The sequence below is a fragment of the Pinus tabuliformis genome, chromosome 5_2, assembly GCF_031772625.1.
Source record: "Pinus tabuliformis cultivar Carrire ecotype Pingquan chromosome 5_2, CPIR1, whole genome shotgun sequence".
Lineage (NCBI taxonomy): Eukaryota > Viridiplantae > Streptophyta > Pinopsida > Pinales > Pinaceae > Pinus > Pinus tabuliformis.
In genome coordinates this window covers 679,870,991-679,887,854 of record NC_142306.1, presented here as the reverse complement: position 1 = coordinate 679,887,854, position 16,864 = coordinate 679,870,991, and the positions used below count along the sequence as shown (strand labels likewise).

Here is a 16,864-nt window from a genome sequence, read left to right as displayed (position 1 = left end):
AAAGGTACTGCCGAAAGCTCCTCAGAAATTTTTTGTAAAAATTTACCAGATAATAATGAAATCCCAAAGATATCGTTGTTCTTAAATATGGTAATGTTTTTAATTCTTATAGAAAGCTTTTCATTTTTTCAATACTTTGTCGGTTGTGTGTCACTAGATGCTGCAATTACAGCATCAGTAAAAAGAGGTTAGGAACCTCATCTTTGGCATTGCATAAGCACAAAAGGCTTCTTCGATTTTCCTTCCTTGACATGCATATCATCATCATCATTACCTGTGGAATTTGGGTAATGCCAAAATACTCTCATTGTGATTTCAAGTTGAGCGTTTTCTTGCTGACCAGTCTAGCAATTTTGAAAATCTGCCCAATCTGAAATTCCCACATCACTTCTACAAGGTCAGATACCTACCCCATGAAATGTTCAGCCTTAGTGCTGCAACTAATTTCTTCAATAACCCTGCAAGAAACTTCAAATCTGCCCAACACTACTTGTAGGCAAAATCAAGAATGTAGACACTGCAAAGACTTCTAGCATATAGCATATAGATCATTACAGCAACACTTAGGACAATATCTATCTCAACACACATATCTGAAAATTACTTAAAATACAGCAGAAATATCACCGCAACAAGACAGGCCTGAACATTTCACTAAGCATGCTAAAACAACATAGCATTCAGCCCCATTGTCCTCAAAAATCAACATACTAAAACAGCCACAAAACTTGCTCAATGCATGAGAAAAAATCAGATACACAATCACAAATTTAATACAACAATGCTACACTATATTATTATCAAAATAAAGAAGACAGAGTAAAATACCTCAGCTCATACCAAGCAAAAACTCTACAAAGCATTCCAAACACCCTAGCTAGAGCATCCACAATCATTGCAAACGTTAACCAGTGATACAAAGCCCAAATGAGGCATTCCACCAAACTCCACAAGCCAGCATCACAACAACTGTTAACCTCCAAAATATCACACCTTCATCACACAAGCTATTGAGGAGATTCACACTTGCATCTCACAAGCAAAGGAACTTTTGCACTAGCATCCCACAAGCATTAATCCTTGTTACAAGAGTAACATGCGATTTCCCAAGATTTGCCCCAGCACCATTACCCTTCCAAGTGGGTAACCACTGGGAGAAAAAATTTCTCTCATTCTGATAAGCTTATGTGATTTCCCAAGATTCCCCCAGCACCATTACACACCCAAGCGGGTAAACACTGGGAGAAAAAAATTCTCTCATTCTGATAAGCTTAACATGTAATTTCCCAAGATTCCCCCAGGACCATTACCCACCCAAGTGGGTAACCCTGGGCAAAAACATTTCTCTCATTCTGATCTGCTTAACAGCCAACAGCCCAAATTCATGTGGCAATCCCATGCAACATGACCCATACCTAGCCTCAAAGGCCCTCCATCCATGCTCCAGTCATTGCTTTATGACACCTAGCATACTCAACAGATGAAGGTAGATTATCCATTGTAAGGTACATTAATCATTTTTGTAATCAAGTGCTTTCACTTAATGTTTTAAGTGCATTCTAGTATGAATCACATATTGAATTGAATGATAGACCGCTTTTGGTTGTATTCTTGTTCCCATGTTTCACCTTGGTGGCTATCCACTACCCCTAGTCCAGTGTGACATTCCCTAAATCCATTCTTTCCACTGTCTAGGAGGGGCACAAATAGGAGGTAATGATTGACGTAGCGTGTCTACGGTAATCCATATTTACACTTTACATTTGTCCCTCATATCCACATCCCATCTACGCGTTGACTGATTTTTGTCACCAGTATTGGTTCCCTGATTTCCTCATTCTTGACTAGAGTCCTAGAAACTTTGTCCTATGAGGTTGGTGCAGCAAAAAGAAAAGAAAGAGCATGAGCCATAATGATAAAATGCAAAAACATGGCTGCGATATAATAAAGTGCATGGACAAAAATCCTAGCATGAGCTCTACCCCTGTTGATTTTTCAAGTGCAATAGATACAAGCATTAATTTCTGAAAAAATGATAATTACTTCTAATGACGTAGATATTCTTTTAGCACTTCCACTTTTATCATTAAGCAATTACACTTCAGAAATTCAACCATAAATGCACAAGGACAGTAGATATCACAATGCACAAAGATAACACAAGATTTACCCTAGGAAAACCCACTTGGGGGAAAAACTCAACAACATTTTCCTCAGAGAAATTCCTCAATTCAAGAAGAGATACACCTAATTCTACTAGTCAAATATGATGGTCAAACTGACCAACAATGCTATGGTCAAACATGGTCAAATTACCCTCTTGTTAGAAAGAGGTCGTCAACATACAGCACCAATATGAGAGGCTTATCATCTTCAACCTTGAAATAAAGGTTTGGATCGGCTTCACTCCTAGTGAATCGTAGCGTCATCAAGTAGCTATCGATCCTCTCATACCAAGCTCGGGGTGCTTGCTTCAGCCCATAAAGAGATTGCATACATGAGATTCTCAATTATCAATCTCAAACCCCTCGAGTTGTTCCACATAGACTTCTTTAATCGAACCATGCAAGAACGCGGTCTTGACATCCATCTGATGTAGGTTCCATTCTTGCGAAGCGGCAAGGGCTATGATCGAGCGAATAGTGGTGTACCAGGCAACAGAAGCAAATATCTCATCATAATCTACACCTTCCTTTTGAGAGAAGCCTCGAGCAACAAAGCGAACCTTATACTTTTCAGCACTCCCATCGGCTCCATGCTTTATTTTGTAAAGCCACTTCGAGGTGACAATTGTTTTGTCCTGGGGTCTAGGGACCACATCCGAGACATCATTCTTCATGATGGACTCGTATTCCTGATTCATAGCATCCTTCCATACTTGATGCCTCACGGCTTCTTCGAACGATGAAGGCTCATTTTGAATGATGGTGCTCATAATGGTCAAGTATCCCTGATACCTTGTTGGCTTCTTACTTTCACGGAAAGTCCCTCTGGGTGCAATATGTCTTTCAGCATCATCAAGTGCCCCCCTAAGCCATGAGGGCCTCTTCCTAAAAGAGGAAGGCTCTTGCAGAGGGGGATCAATAGGATCCATAGGTTCTTTGATGTCAGGCATTGTCTCATCTTCCTTCTCATCCGACTTCCTGGTGTCAGCTTCTTTATCTTTTCTTAGAATAGGAAGATTGTCAACCTTACTAAGAGTCATATCTTCGTCAAAGGTGACATCATGACTTATTTCGATTTCCCTTTGACCAGCCACATAGATTCTATAGCCCTTATAATTTTCTCTATAGCCCACGAAGATTCCCTTCTTTCCAAATGCACCCAATTTGTTTATTTTCTCTTTCAGCACATGAAAATATACGGGACTTCCAAAAATTCTGAAATGAGAGACATGAGGTTTCTTACCAGTGAACATCTCTTCAGGGGTCTTGGAGTCCAATGTTTGATGAGGGCATCGGTTTTGAACATATACAACGGTATTTGCAGCTTCGACCCATAGAAACTTCTGAAGCCTTTGATCATGGAGCATGGAACAAACAGCTTCCATAATCATATGATTCTTCATTTCCGCCACACCAGTGTTGTGGTCTCCCTCTTAATGTCAGCTTCCTTGCAAAAGTCATGGAGCTCATTGGATTCATACTCAGTCCCATTATCAATCCTTAAGATCTTGATCTTCTTCTCGGTTTGATTCTCAATCAAGGCTTTGAAGGACAGAACCAGGAGAACACTTCATCCTTCTTTTTCAAGAAGTATATCCAAGCCTTGCGAGAATAATCATCTGTAAAAGTGAGATAATATAGATATCCTCCCAAAGAGTTCACAGGCATCATACCAAATATGTCAGAGTGAACCAACTGCAAAATGTCAAAGGTCTTGCTATGGCTAGAGGGGAATGGTCCCCTTTTGAGCTTTCCTTCGGCACATCCCAAACATCCACCTTCTTGCTCTACTTTAAACTCGGGCATCCCTGTCACCATCTGTCTCATATTGGGTAGAGCCTTATAATGAAGGTGGGAAAACCTTCGGTGCCATAGTTCAGATTGTAGAGTTGTGTCGCAAGACATGACTCCCAACGGACTTCCTCCAACTTGATATAAAGAGTCAACTCGAAACCCAAGAGTGAAAGCATCTTTAAAATTATTTTTCCACATACGTACCTTGCCATCGATGAAGGCCACCTTGTAGCATTTGTCTTCCATTGCCGAAATGGACACCAAGTTCTTTTTGAGATCAGGTACATATAGGACTTCTTGCAAATGAATTGTGTTACCCTGATTTAATTGAAGAGTAACATTCCCTACACCATTGATAGGTGGAATTATCTCCAAGAATATTTTCCAAGTTTGTCTCCTTCTCTATCAAATTAGAGAGAGCTTCCTTGTAACCAATGAAGTGCCTTGAGGCACCACTATCAATAAGCCAATTTCCCAACAAGTCCGAAGGAGAAGTAGTGGAGAGGGTCGATATCAGATAATACTCATCTTGCTTATTGTTGACAACATTTGATTCACACTTGGAGTTCCTTGCTTTCTTGGAGGGTTGACCACTTCCTTGATTTTTGGCATTCCTCTCTCCTTTGCCATTGAACCTGCCATTCCTTTGATTGTGGTTGGAGTTGTCCCGGGAGTGATTTTGATCATCATCGTGAGATGTGTCTTTTCTATTTGGATACTCCCTCGCATAGTGGCCAAATTTATTGCAAGCGAAGCATCTTCCCTTCCTTCCACCCTTCGATTCAGTCTTTCCTTTGAAGTGACCTTTAGACCCAAAATTATTTCTCCTTTTGGCTTGAGAGGAGAAAGCAGTGGGGTTGCCTTTGCTTGAAGGCATTTCTTGCTCCACCATCCTTGTCTCTTCTTGAATGCATCTTGCCATCAATTCCTCAAATCCTGAAATTCAATCGTTGTTGAGAAGAGTGGTTCTAAATACATACCATTCGGATGGGAGCCCTCCAAGCGTAGTGATAGTTAGTTCCCTGTCAACAATGACTTCTCCAATCGATAGGAGATCATTCTTGATCTCAGTGATCTTTAAGAAGTGGGATTGAATATCCTCGTCCTTGCCCTTCTTAATATCCTTCAGCTTATTTTTTAGGAACAAAACTTGATTTGCATCACTAACTTTAAACAAGCTTACTAGTTTATCATAGATCTCCTTGGAGGTGTTCAACACGGAAACGTAGGCCACCAGACACTTGTCAATAAAGTCCCGAATGATCTTCTTCTCTTTGACTTCACCCTCAGTGTACTTGTTCCTTGTAGCAGCGAGTGCATTTGATGGAGGCTCCGTAATTCTGCCTCTCACATAGTCCAATACTTCCTGCTCTTCCAATGTCAGATCAAGAGACATCTTCCATCCGTGATAGTCAGACTTCTCACAGAGCTTGTCTTCGGCGGGGAAGTGTGATGAGTAACCCATGAAGCCTTTTGAATTTTTCCAACTGTCTTCGGTGATTGCTCTTGCTCTTGCTTGGGCTTTGTCTTCACCTCAACTCTAAAACCATGTTAAATTATGGTATGTTCTATGCTTAAGAGCAGTTTACTTCAATTCTTCTTATTAGCCCAATGTCAATTTCCAGTATAGCAATCACATTAGCACGAAAGTAAAATGCTAATAGAACATCAATGAAAACAACGGAAGACAAGCCAAGACAAGAGACACAAGATGTGGCACTAGCCAGGGACAAACCCCAATTTGGGGAAACCCTTTGATCAATTCTTTTATATTCTTCAATAATTTAACAGAGAGAGGGATAGTACAATATCACAAATCTGTGATTTACAACAGCAGTAATGGAACCCTTAAACAGCGATAGCAAGGGTGATCAATTAGCGCCAAAAGTGTCCTCAAGACAACCTAGGAGAACTCAGTCTCCAACAGCAGTAATAGCAGCCCAAAACAGTTAATGTAAGATGGTCAAAACAGCAGTCAATGCTACAGCATACTGCATCCAGCCCTAACCAGTCAATGCTGTCATAAATGTGCCTTCCAAAAAGTCAACGCAGACTTGTCCAGCACTTTAGCTAGCCTAGGAGAGGCTGCCCACACAAATCCGCAATCAATGTTGCCTATATGTTGGTCAACGCAGTCATTAAACACTTGCTGCACCTTCCTGCGTCCTTGATGCCCTAACTGCGTCCTCTCACAATGATGCCCTAACTACGTCCTCTTTTCCCACATGAGAGTTGCGTCCTCCTTCCTTCGTATACCCAAGAGACAAGGAGAGAGAAGATATGTGTGGATGAGATGAGTGAACTAATGCCTCAAGGTCTCTTCTATTTATATGTCACATTGGGGTTTAGCCAGGGGTGTGAAACACAACTTTACTTGTTGGCCGACCTTGACAAAATGTCAAGAAATACAAATAAATTCATATCTCCATGAATACATGTCGGAATCGGATGATTGTTAGATCAATTCTACACCTCTCAACAAGAGGAATCCAAGAAAAATATTTGCTCCATAAATAAGATGACCCACCTAGAGTTTGGCCTAATTGCCAATTTTAACATCTCAAAAAGAGAAATTTAATGCAATCATCATCTCCATCAAATGAGTTGTCCCAAGGTGGATTTTGGCCCTAGTTGCCAATTTTAACAAGGCCAAAAAACATTGTCTTGGAGGTAGATGTAGCTAAAAGAATTAAAAAGCATATCAAGGCCACAACAAAAGAAAAAGAAGAAATTCAAAACATAAAAGATGGCCAAGACATAACTTAGCATGAGGCTCTACCCTCCTCATTAGCCATCACTTGGTTCATGAGCACATGATGCTCCTTTACATTAAAAGTATTGAAAGATTGGGTAGCTATGGTTAGTGTTTTCATTGGCAAAAGGATGGAGAAACTTCAAAAAAAAAATGTTTGACCAAGTTTGCCCCACATGTGAGAAATGACACCTCCAAAAGCACATATAAATATGACTTCGTTGGAGATCATTTGGACACCCATATCACACATCAATTCGATCTGAAATTGGAGAGGTTCATCCACACTTGCAAAGGAGTCAAAGGAGGCTTTTGTTCTACATTGACCAACATATATTCTTTTGTTTGACTTTCGTTGACTTGGGCTAGTCTGCTTCCATTTGACCGAGATCTTGATTGTTGAAAAAGGCCAAAAATTGTAGAGATACATTAACCATCTTTGGCTAAAGTTCTGCTCTTGTTTCTGGCTCGTTGACTTGGGTTGACCATAGGTTTGACCAAGGCTTTGATCGAGAATTTCAGAGCCTACTTTGACTATAGGTTTGACCAAATTTCAGCCCCCTATTCTAAGTTACCTCAAGCCAAAATTCGGCCCTCTATTGCAAACTGTGGTTTTCACCAGCGTTGACTTTCTTCTCTCTCCTTTGAAAGATTTTGACTTGGCTATATTGAGGTCAAATTTTGGAATCTTGTTGGAATATTCTAATGTACAAATGATAAACATAATTTCTCTCTCATAAGGAAAGATTGGTTGGGTTTTGCCCGGACTGTGAACCTAATTTTTGGTGTATCTTGTCTCTTGTTGTATTGTTTATTGTGATCTCTATTGCTCTATTGATGAAAGTATATGGTTGAAGTTTTCATGTATAGTTGCTTAAAGATTGGAATGTTACAAGAAGATTTATTAATAATTATATCATTAGCAGCAGCTATAAATTGTGAAAAACTATACTAGTCTTGCTTGCATTAGAAAATCAACATGGGATTAGAGAAATGGTGAAGCAAAAGAGCTGAGAGATCACCTTGAAGAAGCATAAAGAGCACCTTGAATAGTTTGGGATTCTTCATCTTTTAATTTTTGGTTGGTCATATTCATCTTCTTCAACGTGAATTCCTCCATGAAGACAGAGACCAAGCTTGAAGGAGCTACTAATTACAGGGCATGGAAGGCTAGGATTAACATACTACTTGCAAGACACAAGGTCTTGGACATCGTTACAGGAAAAGGTATTGAACCAATTAATCAAGCAAGAAAAGAAAAGTTTCAAGAAAATGACATTTCGACAAGAAGCATCGTTATAGAATTTGTTAGGGATCATCTAATTCCCTATATTGTTGATCAACAAACCTCCAAGGGGATGTATGATACCATCATTGGATTATACACAATCAACAACATTAATCAATCTATAAATTTGAAGGGTCAACTTCGCAATATCAAGATGACAAAGAATGATATTGTGGCATCATACTTTGTTAGAATTTCCCAAAAAAGAGATCAACTCAAGGCCATGGGTGAAGAAGTATCCGATTAAGAATTGGTAGTTGTGGCTTTGGTTGGTTTCCCTGATCGTGGGATCCTTTTGCATCAAGCATCTGTGGAAGAGAAAATGCACCTTCACTTGATAAGTTGTGTGTTGCCAAATTGACGATCCAAGTGAAGAAGCTTTTGCAGCTCATTCTAAGAGTAATAGAAGAAGACCTAATTTTGTAATATTTCAAAGAAGTTATGGCAAAAGACCAAATTCAAGATCTTCTCCAAGAATGGAACCTACACAACAAAGAAGACTTCCTCCTCCCTCTCAAGATAAAAGAGATAAAAGAGATGGTAAAGTGTTGATTTTTGTAGCATCGGATGTGTTCTAGCCCCGAAATTTGGTGGAGAGGCTAGAATACAAGTATTCTCCAAAACCAAGAAATCGTTTCTAGAAATTCCACCTAGAGACGACTTAATTAAAATAATTAATCTTTTTTTAATTGTGCCTAAGTCTAAACTTAGGAAAACTAATTAATTAAAGGGTATTAATTAAGTCATGGTGAGAATCTTCTAGAAGAAGACATGGATCGAGTTCTAGTTAATCTTAGCCATCGATTATGTTTTAATCTTGATCGTTGATGTCTCAACAAGAGATTATAAGAAGAAATTCAATGGGGGTTGAAAACATACTTGGAGCCACCAAAAATTCAATTTTGTTGGGAAATCGATTTCCAGAGTAGCAGCTGTGAGTTGTCAGAGGTGATTCAGTAAAGTCGAAGCAGTGATAGAGGGGCGGGGATAGTAAGACCAGAAGGAAGTTTCTCCAGTCTGGTGAGTGCATAGCAAAGAGGTAGTGAGTGACACAAAGAGGCAGCGCAGAGCTTTAGAGGGAGATCCGTATTTCGCTGAGGAGAAGTCGAAATTCAGTGCCAAAAGCCACAGTGGGAGCCTGGAGGCCAGGAGGATCGATTTTTCAAATAACGGTTGTCAGTTAGCGAGAGAGACAATGGTCTGAGTTGTGGAACGTAGATCTGCGTAGGCTAACGCAGAGGCAGCATAGAGGCAGCAAGGGGCAGTTCATCTTGAGCCAAGGTCAATGTTGGATCAGCGGTGGGAGTGAGATTTTTCTCACTAGATCTCCTATCAGTTATTTCTCTGTATGGAAAGCTAGATTTGAGATTCCATAGATTTGTACTCATATTTACTACTGCATAATAATAAAACCCTCAGTTGTTGCACCCGTTTTCCCAAGTTGGGTTTTTCCGAGGACATTGGTCCAAAAATAACAGTGTTATTTATGTGTGTGTGATTCTATTCTTCCAGTATTATTTTTCTTCCGCGGTATTGTATTTGTGAAGGCTGCAGTGTATTAGTTTCAATATTTACCATAGAATAGAATAAATAATTTGTTCAAGTTATTCAACAAATAGAAGAAACTTAATCAGTTATTGCATTAGGATTCGAGGTTTCCGAATTTTCAAATAGAGATATGACAAATGTTAAATGTTTTCGTTGCCAAGCATATGGTCACTATCAAGGTCAATGCCCTGAAAGGAATCAAAGGGATGACTATCAAAGGAATGAAGATTGAAAAAGAAAAGGGAAGCACCATGTCTCTGCAGTTGACCTGGATGAATACTATCACAAGAGGAGGCCTACAAATAATGAATCTGACGATTAATACTCATTTTATTCTGCTTTTATAAGTTCCATTGCAAGCCATGATGAGATATGGTTGGTGGACAATGGTGCCTCTAGGCACATGACTAGGAGTTGTGATCATCTCTCTAAATTGGTCAAAAAGAAGATTGCTCAAAGGGTTGAACTTGGAGATAATGGTGAATATGGAGTCATGGGCATTGAAGAAGAAATTGTCTATTTCATCTCTTGAAGATATAGAATTGCTTTCATTGATGGACAAGTTCTAGCATGGAAGAAGGATGCCTCCTTGGAATCTACCAAAGTCATTGGTGTGCGAATTGGAGGCCTGGATCGTCTCCTTGGACATTCAATTCAAGATTTGCTACACAACACCACTAATCTTTGTGAACTACGGCATCGAAGGTACGCTCATGTTCATTATAAAGCCTTGTCTAGAATGAAAAAATTTGTTAAAGGTGTGCCGAAAATCAAAGTTGAACATGATGGGGTTTGTAAGGGATGTGCCCTTGGAAAGAATGTTAAAGGAAGATGTAATAGCAGTGATAGTAGATCCAAAGGAATCTTGGATCTTGTGCACTTTGATGTTTGTGGGCCTATGTCTGACAAGACCTTGGATGGAAATTCATATTATGTCTCTTTCATTGATGATTACTCTTATAAAACATGGATTTATCTTCTAAAGTCCAAGGATCAAGTATTTGAAAAGTTTCGTGAATCCAAAGCACAAGTTGAGAATGCTACAGGAAGAAGGATCAAGACTTTGACGTCTGGAAATGGAGGAGAATATGTTTTCAAGGAATTGATTGCTTTCTGCAGGGATGCTGGAACTAAGAGGGAGTTGATAGTTCCCTACTATCCTCAACAAGATGGAATTGCCAAAAGAAAGAATAGGACTATTATGGAAGTTGCCAAGGCCATGCTTCATGATCAAGAAATGCATATATTTCTTTAGCGAGAAGCTACAAGAACTGTTGGAAATTGGGAGGATTTTATCTTATTAATATATTTCCATTACATGATAATTATTCATGAAATGTTAGCATTTTATTATTATCTATTCCTTCCATCATCAAGCAATTACCATAAACATGAAGATCACAGAAGATAATAGAACACAAGATATAGGCTCCAAGCTAGGGCAAAACCCCTGCAAGGGGAAAACCCAAAAAATCTCTTCTTATAGAATCAGATCAAATGAGAAATTCAAGACCCATAACCACAGAAATTCTTCCTCTAGATGCCAAGCCAAAACTTCCTTTCTTCCAACAAATTCACTAGTAAGAAACCAACAATAAGAGATGTACCAAGGCAAATCTTCTTCCAGACTTTGGCCTTCTTGATCTCTTCCATCTTCTCTGCGATATTTTAAACCAAAACCATAAGTGTGTGTGTCCAAATTAGCTCCATCCACCCTCTATTTATACAATTTAGAGGGGTGTGAATGGACATGTCCATTGGGACAAGGCCAACTTGACATGTAGGTTGACTTGGCATCTAGAGGAGTTTCAATTTTCTGTACCAAAAATTTACATTTAAAAATTACTTTTTCTTTTACAATAGGTCCAAAATAGGACTTTGACTCTTTGACTCAAAAACCTAGAAGCATGAAAAACATGCTTATCTAGAAAGAAATAATAATAATTTCCTTTTTCTTTTCTTTTCTTTTTTACATAAAATACATAATGGTACAAATTATGAAGACTAAAACTAGTTAAATTCTCAAACACTCCCTCTTAACTAGGGAGGTATTCATAATTCGTACTCCTGGTACAAGGATATTCTCAAACTAAAATATTCTCACAAGAAGAGTCGGATTGATAAGCCAATTGTAAGCATCAACATTATGCCCAGCATTGTCTCTGAGGCCTAACTAGACAAGCTCATCTTCATTTAAGAGCATTATGTTGGGAGGCTTTATGTGTGATATCGCACTACCTCTACAAGGCACATACCCCATCCGGGTGTCCACTAGTTATGTCCTTTTAGGACTATTCTTATCTTGGATTTTTACCTCTCAATCCTCAAATAATATCAGTCCTCTTCGAACACTCTTGTCTTGGATACCTGTCCAATCCTCAAAGAGTGTCAGTACCTTACCTTTCTTGGATTGTCTATCCTTAAGGAAACCACAGATACTTATCCAATCCTCCACCATTCTCTCTCCAAGGCCTTCACTTAGACTTGCGGTTGTTAGTCCTGGTCAAGTGCATGACACATGAAGAAGAGAATGCACATGTGATGTCCATCATCACTCCCTCTCAACCAAAGAGGATATCCCCATTCCCTCTTGATTAGGGAATAGATCCTAGCTCCCTTTTAAGGAGACTCCGTTAATCCTACTTCAAATCTGGAGGAGATTCCAAACTTCCTTTTAAATTGGGAAGTCAATACCACAAGCCTTATAGCTTGTCTTCATAAGAGTATCAACGACCTGTTATTTATAGCGGCATGGCTCCCTCTTTCCTTCGCATCTCATTATATCGAGCTTCCTTCCTTCCTTAGTATCATGGAGCCATCTTCCTTCAATCTTGTGACAAGATCCAGGTCATCAATTTTGCACATCACTTTCATCTTGTCATCATCAATGAAGGCATTATATTGAGCCTTCCCAAACTTCAAGCTGATCATAGCTTCCTTATGAAAGTGATCTCCTTTGTTGTTGAACTAGACCTTCAAGTTATCTTCTCGCACTACTACCACTTAATCCCACGATGAACACATCTTGACTTCATAATTGCCAAAATCATATGTTGGGCTTGCCTCAACATTCATCACATATTCCTGCAATATCCTTCCAGGTAGCAAAACAATATGTTAACCAGATAACCAACAACAATTATTAATATTAGACTTACCTCATCATGATGACCTTCTCATCAAAGCATCAACATCCTTATGATCCATCTCCACACGAATCTTTCGTCATGTATCAGAGTGCCTAAGGATCAAGCTTGATTACCAAACTGTAATATCTTCCTTGGAGTTGTCATTGTTAACTTTCTTCTTTTCTTTTGGAGACTATGCTTGATAATGATCAATATTGTTATATTTACGCTACGCAATCTGTGAGAGAGTCTTGATCTTTCTTCATTCCAAAGAATGTCAAACTTCTTTTGAGCAACATGTAGCCACATCGAAGGCTTACCAAGCACATTCATAATCAATTCTTCCTTCATGATTCTTGTAGATATGAACCATGCTCTTGGGAAGAATAACTTCAAATATGCATACCTTTGCTTTCATGTAATCATCTAGTCATCTTGAGATTGCTTCTTATACCTATCAAAGATAAGTTTCCTTTTCCAAGAAAAGAAAGACTTTTATTATAACTTGACCATTAGCATTCCTTCATCCTTTAGATATATTATTTCCAACTAGATGGAAAATATATACCAGTCATAATGCTACTTCAAGAATCTTCCATAATGATGATTCTTTATAGGATCTTAACGATCCTTCTTTGCAGAATGAATACCTTCAACATGATGTTAGAAGATGCTAGGATGAATAACAATATGCAATGTGGTCTTGTTCTTCTCATTCTCTTTAAACTAGATGATCTTTCCCAAAGAAAATCAAACAAGTAGATTCCAATCTTTCTACTATCAAGTGCTTCTATCTATGATGCCATACAAAATCAAGACTCTTCTAAAAAAATGCAACGATGCATGCTTACTCTTTTGTTAGTATCAATTCCTTCAGGGTCCTTACAATTTCCTCCTTCCATCATGCTCATCATTGCTTTGATTTGTTCCTTCATCCATCTTATCTTGTTTCCTTCATCCATCTTATCTTGTTTCCTTTATGTACCTGCAACTTTAGCCATCAAGTACAACCAAGCACAATATACAAATACAAGAGCATGATGTCAAAACTAGGGTTTTCATCCCTGTTAATTTTAGTTAACAATGGTATGTTCTATGCTTAGCACAATTACTTCAATGTCCTTTAGCAGCCCAAATACAGTTTCCAATTTAGTTTCCAATAGCAATCACATTGACAGTAACTGTAGATAGAACATGAATTAACAAAATGCAGAAGGCAAGCCAAGACAAGAGGACACCAGATTTGGCAGATGCCAAGGAAAACCCCAAGATGAAGAAAACCCTTTGATCAATTCTTCTTATTATTATATCAAATGTTCAACACAGAGAGAGTACAAAATGTCAAAATTGACTTGCCAAATCAAAGTCAAAACAGCCCTGTAAAACTGCAGTCAAATTCAGCCCTAACCACAAGGTTAAAGATGGTCAATGCAGCAGCAATTCATCCTCTTTGGAGCTTGGTCAAAGGCAGTCAAACTCGGCCTCCTTAGCTAGTCAAATAGCAGTTATAACAATCATCCAAACAGCAATCAAACTTAGTCAATTGAAGTCAACTTCTACAGTCAACACAGATCAAAGTGCCCAGAACTTGTCAGTTTCTGTGCCAAATAGTACAGCATACCAAAAACAAAATTTTCACACAAAAATCACTTTCAAAGGATGAGTCAAAGTGCATGGTCAATGTTGGTCAAACCCTGTAACAGCTTTGAAATTTTGGCTCTGTAATTTGCCCAGAAAAATTGTCCTCCTTGCCACACGTGTGAGAGAAAAGATATGCCCAATAGTTGTACAAACCAATGAGAGAATGAGAGAGAAGAATGTGTGAGATGACATGATGCCAAATGAGGTTTGAGGTCTCTTATATTTTTACAAGCCGTTGGGGCTCAAGAGACATGTCCATTGGGCTTCACAAGCCTACATAGTGATGTGGCCGACCTTGACAATTTGCACGTGTGAACATAAATTAAAAAACACATTTCTACTTGTCTAAATTTGATTATATTTAGGTCGATTTTGGTCCTCTCGAAAACAGGAATTCAATGCAATCATCATCTCCATCAAATGAGTTGTCCAAAGTGGAATTTGGCCCTAGTTGCCAATTTTAACAAAGCATATAACATACCATTGTTAACTAAAATTAACATGGAATCAGAGCCCAGGTGAAGACAAAGCCCAAGCAAGAGTAAGAAAAGCAATTACAAAGAGAGATTTGTTGGATAAGGACAAGCCTCAATGGCTTCTACATCTTACTTCAAGATTGAGGATAAGCTCAATGACAAATATGACCATCATGCATGGAAAATGACTTTAGACTTGACTTTGGAAGAGCATGATGCAATGGATTATGTGCAGGGAAAAGTGGTGGAGCCTCCTTCCAATGCACCTGTTGCTGTAAAGATGAAGTATAAGAAAGATGAGTTCAAAGCTAAGAAAATTATCATAGACTCCATTCAAAAGCATTTGGTTGCTTTTATTTATGATTTGGGAACATCTAAGGAGATGTATGATAAGCTTTTTAGGACGTTCAAAGTGAACAATACAAATCAAATCCTCTTTCTCAAGAAAAAGTTGAAGGACATCAAGATGAATAAAGGGGAGTCTATCCAATGCTACTTCATGATAATAACACAAATCAAGAATGGCCTACTATATATTGCAGAAGTTATTGTTGACAGGGACCTCACTCTCATTGCACTTGGAGGTCTTTCAATAGAATGGGATGTGTTTAACAAGACCATTCTCAACAATGACAAGATACCTGGTTTCAACGAATTATTTGCTAGATGCACTCAAGAGGAGACGAGGATGATGGAGAGAGACAAGCCCTCAAATGGAAATGAACCTACTGCTTTCTCCGCTCATGCAAAGAGGAAGAATAATTTGGTCCAAGGACACAGGGTCAAGGATTCAAGCAGGGATTCAAAGAAAGAAGAAAGTGAAGGTGCTACAATTGCAACAGGGTCAACCACTATGCTAGAGAGTGTCCTTACAAGAAGAATTCTCCAAGGGATGATGACAATAACAACAACAATTTCAAAGGCAATGGCAATCAAAGGAACACAAGTTCAACAACAAAGAAAAGAAGAATGCTCCCCCTACTCGAAATGGAAATGGTTGACCTCCCAAGAGGTTAAGAAATGCCAAGTATGATGAAACTAATGTTGTAGAAAAACAAAATGAATTCTATCTTATTTCCGCTTTATTTACTGCCTCTCCTCCGGATACCTTGGATCATTGGTTGATTGATAGTGGAGCCTCGAGGCACTTCACTAGGTACAAGGAGGCCCTCTCAAATTTGGTTGAAAAGAAAACTAATTTGGAGATAATACCACCTTACCCGTGAAAGGGATAGGTATTGTCACTCTTCACTTGAATCAAGGTCAAACCATTCATCTACAAGAAGTGTTGTATGTGCCCGATTTGAAGAACCTGGTGTCTATTTCTGTGACGGAAGATAAAGGCTTCAAGGTAGCATTCATTGATGGAAAGGTAGGTCTTTGGCAAAGAAACCCTAAAGATGCATTCACACTTGGATTTAGGGTTGATGGTCTCTATCAAGTTAGAGGAAGTCCTTTGGGAGCCTTGGCTAGCGATACCTCTCTTCAATCTAAGGTATGGCACCGAAGATTTGCTCACTTACATTACAAAGCCTTACCTAGGTAAGGAAGATGTTCACAAGTTGCCCGAATTCAATATGAACCATGAAAGTGTTTGTCAGGGTTGTGCAGCTAGGAAAAATACAAAGGGACCATTTTCTTCTAGTGAAAGCAAGACTACCGATATTCTTCAATTGGTCCATTCCTACCTATCTGGTATGTTGCCCATAACATCATTAGGAGGATACTTATACTATGGAATATTTGTGGATGACTTCTCACACAAAACATGGATCTATTTCTTAAAGAAAGATGAAGTGTTAAAATCGAACAAGGAAAATCAAAGCATTGGTGGAAAATCGAACAAGGAAGAAGATCAAGATATTGAGGACCGACATTGGAACCAAATATGAATCAAATGAATTCAATGACTTTTGCAGAGAGGTTGGCATTAAGAGGGAGACAACTATTCCATACACTCCTGAGCAAAATGGCGTTGCTGAAAGGAAGAATCGAACAATCATGGAAGCCACCCGTGCCATGCTCCATGATCAAGGTCTATTGAAGTTCTTATGGGGAGAAGTTGCCAAAAC

General features: G+C 38.9%; 1 protein-coding gene across 3 annotated transcripts in view; it reads right to left on the bottom strand.

Moving 5' to 3' along the window:
* Nucleotides 1-16,864, bottom strand: part of LOC149160944 (nardilysin-like) — a 413,290-nt gene that overhangs the window by 370,442 nt on the left and 25,984 nt on the right. The gene's annotated exons all lie outside the window — the stretch shown is intronic.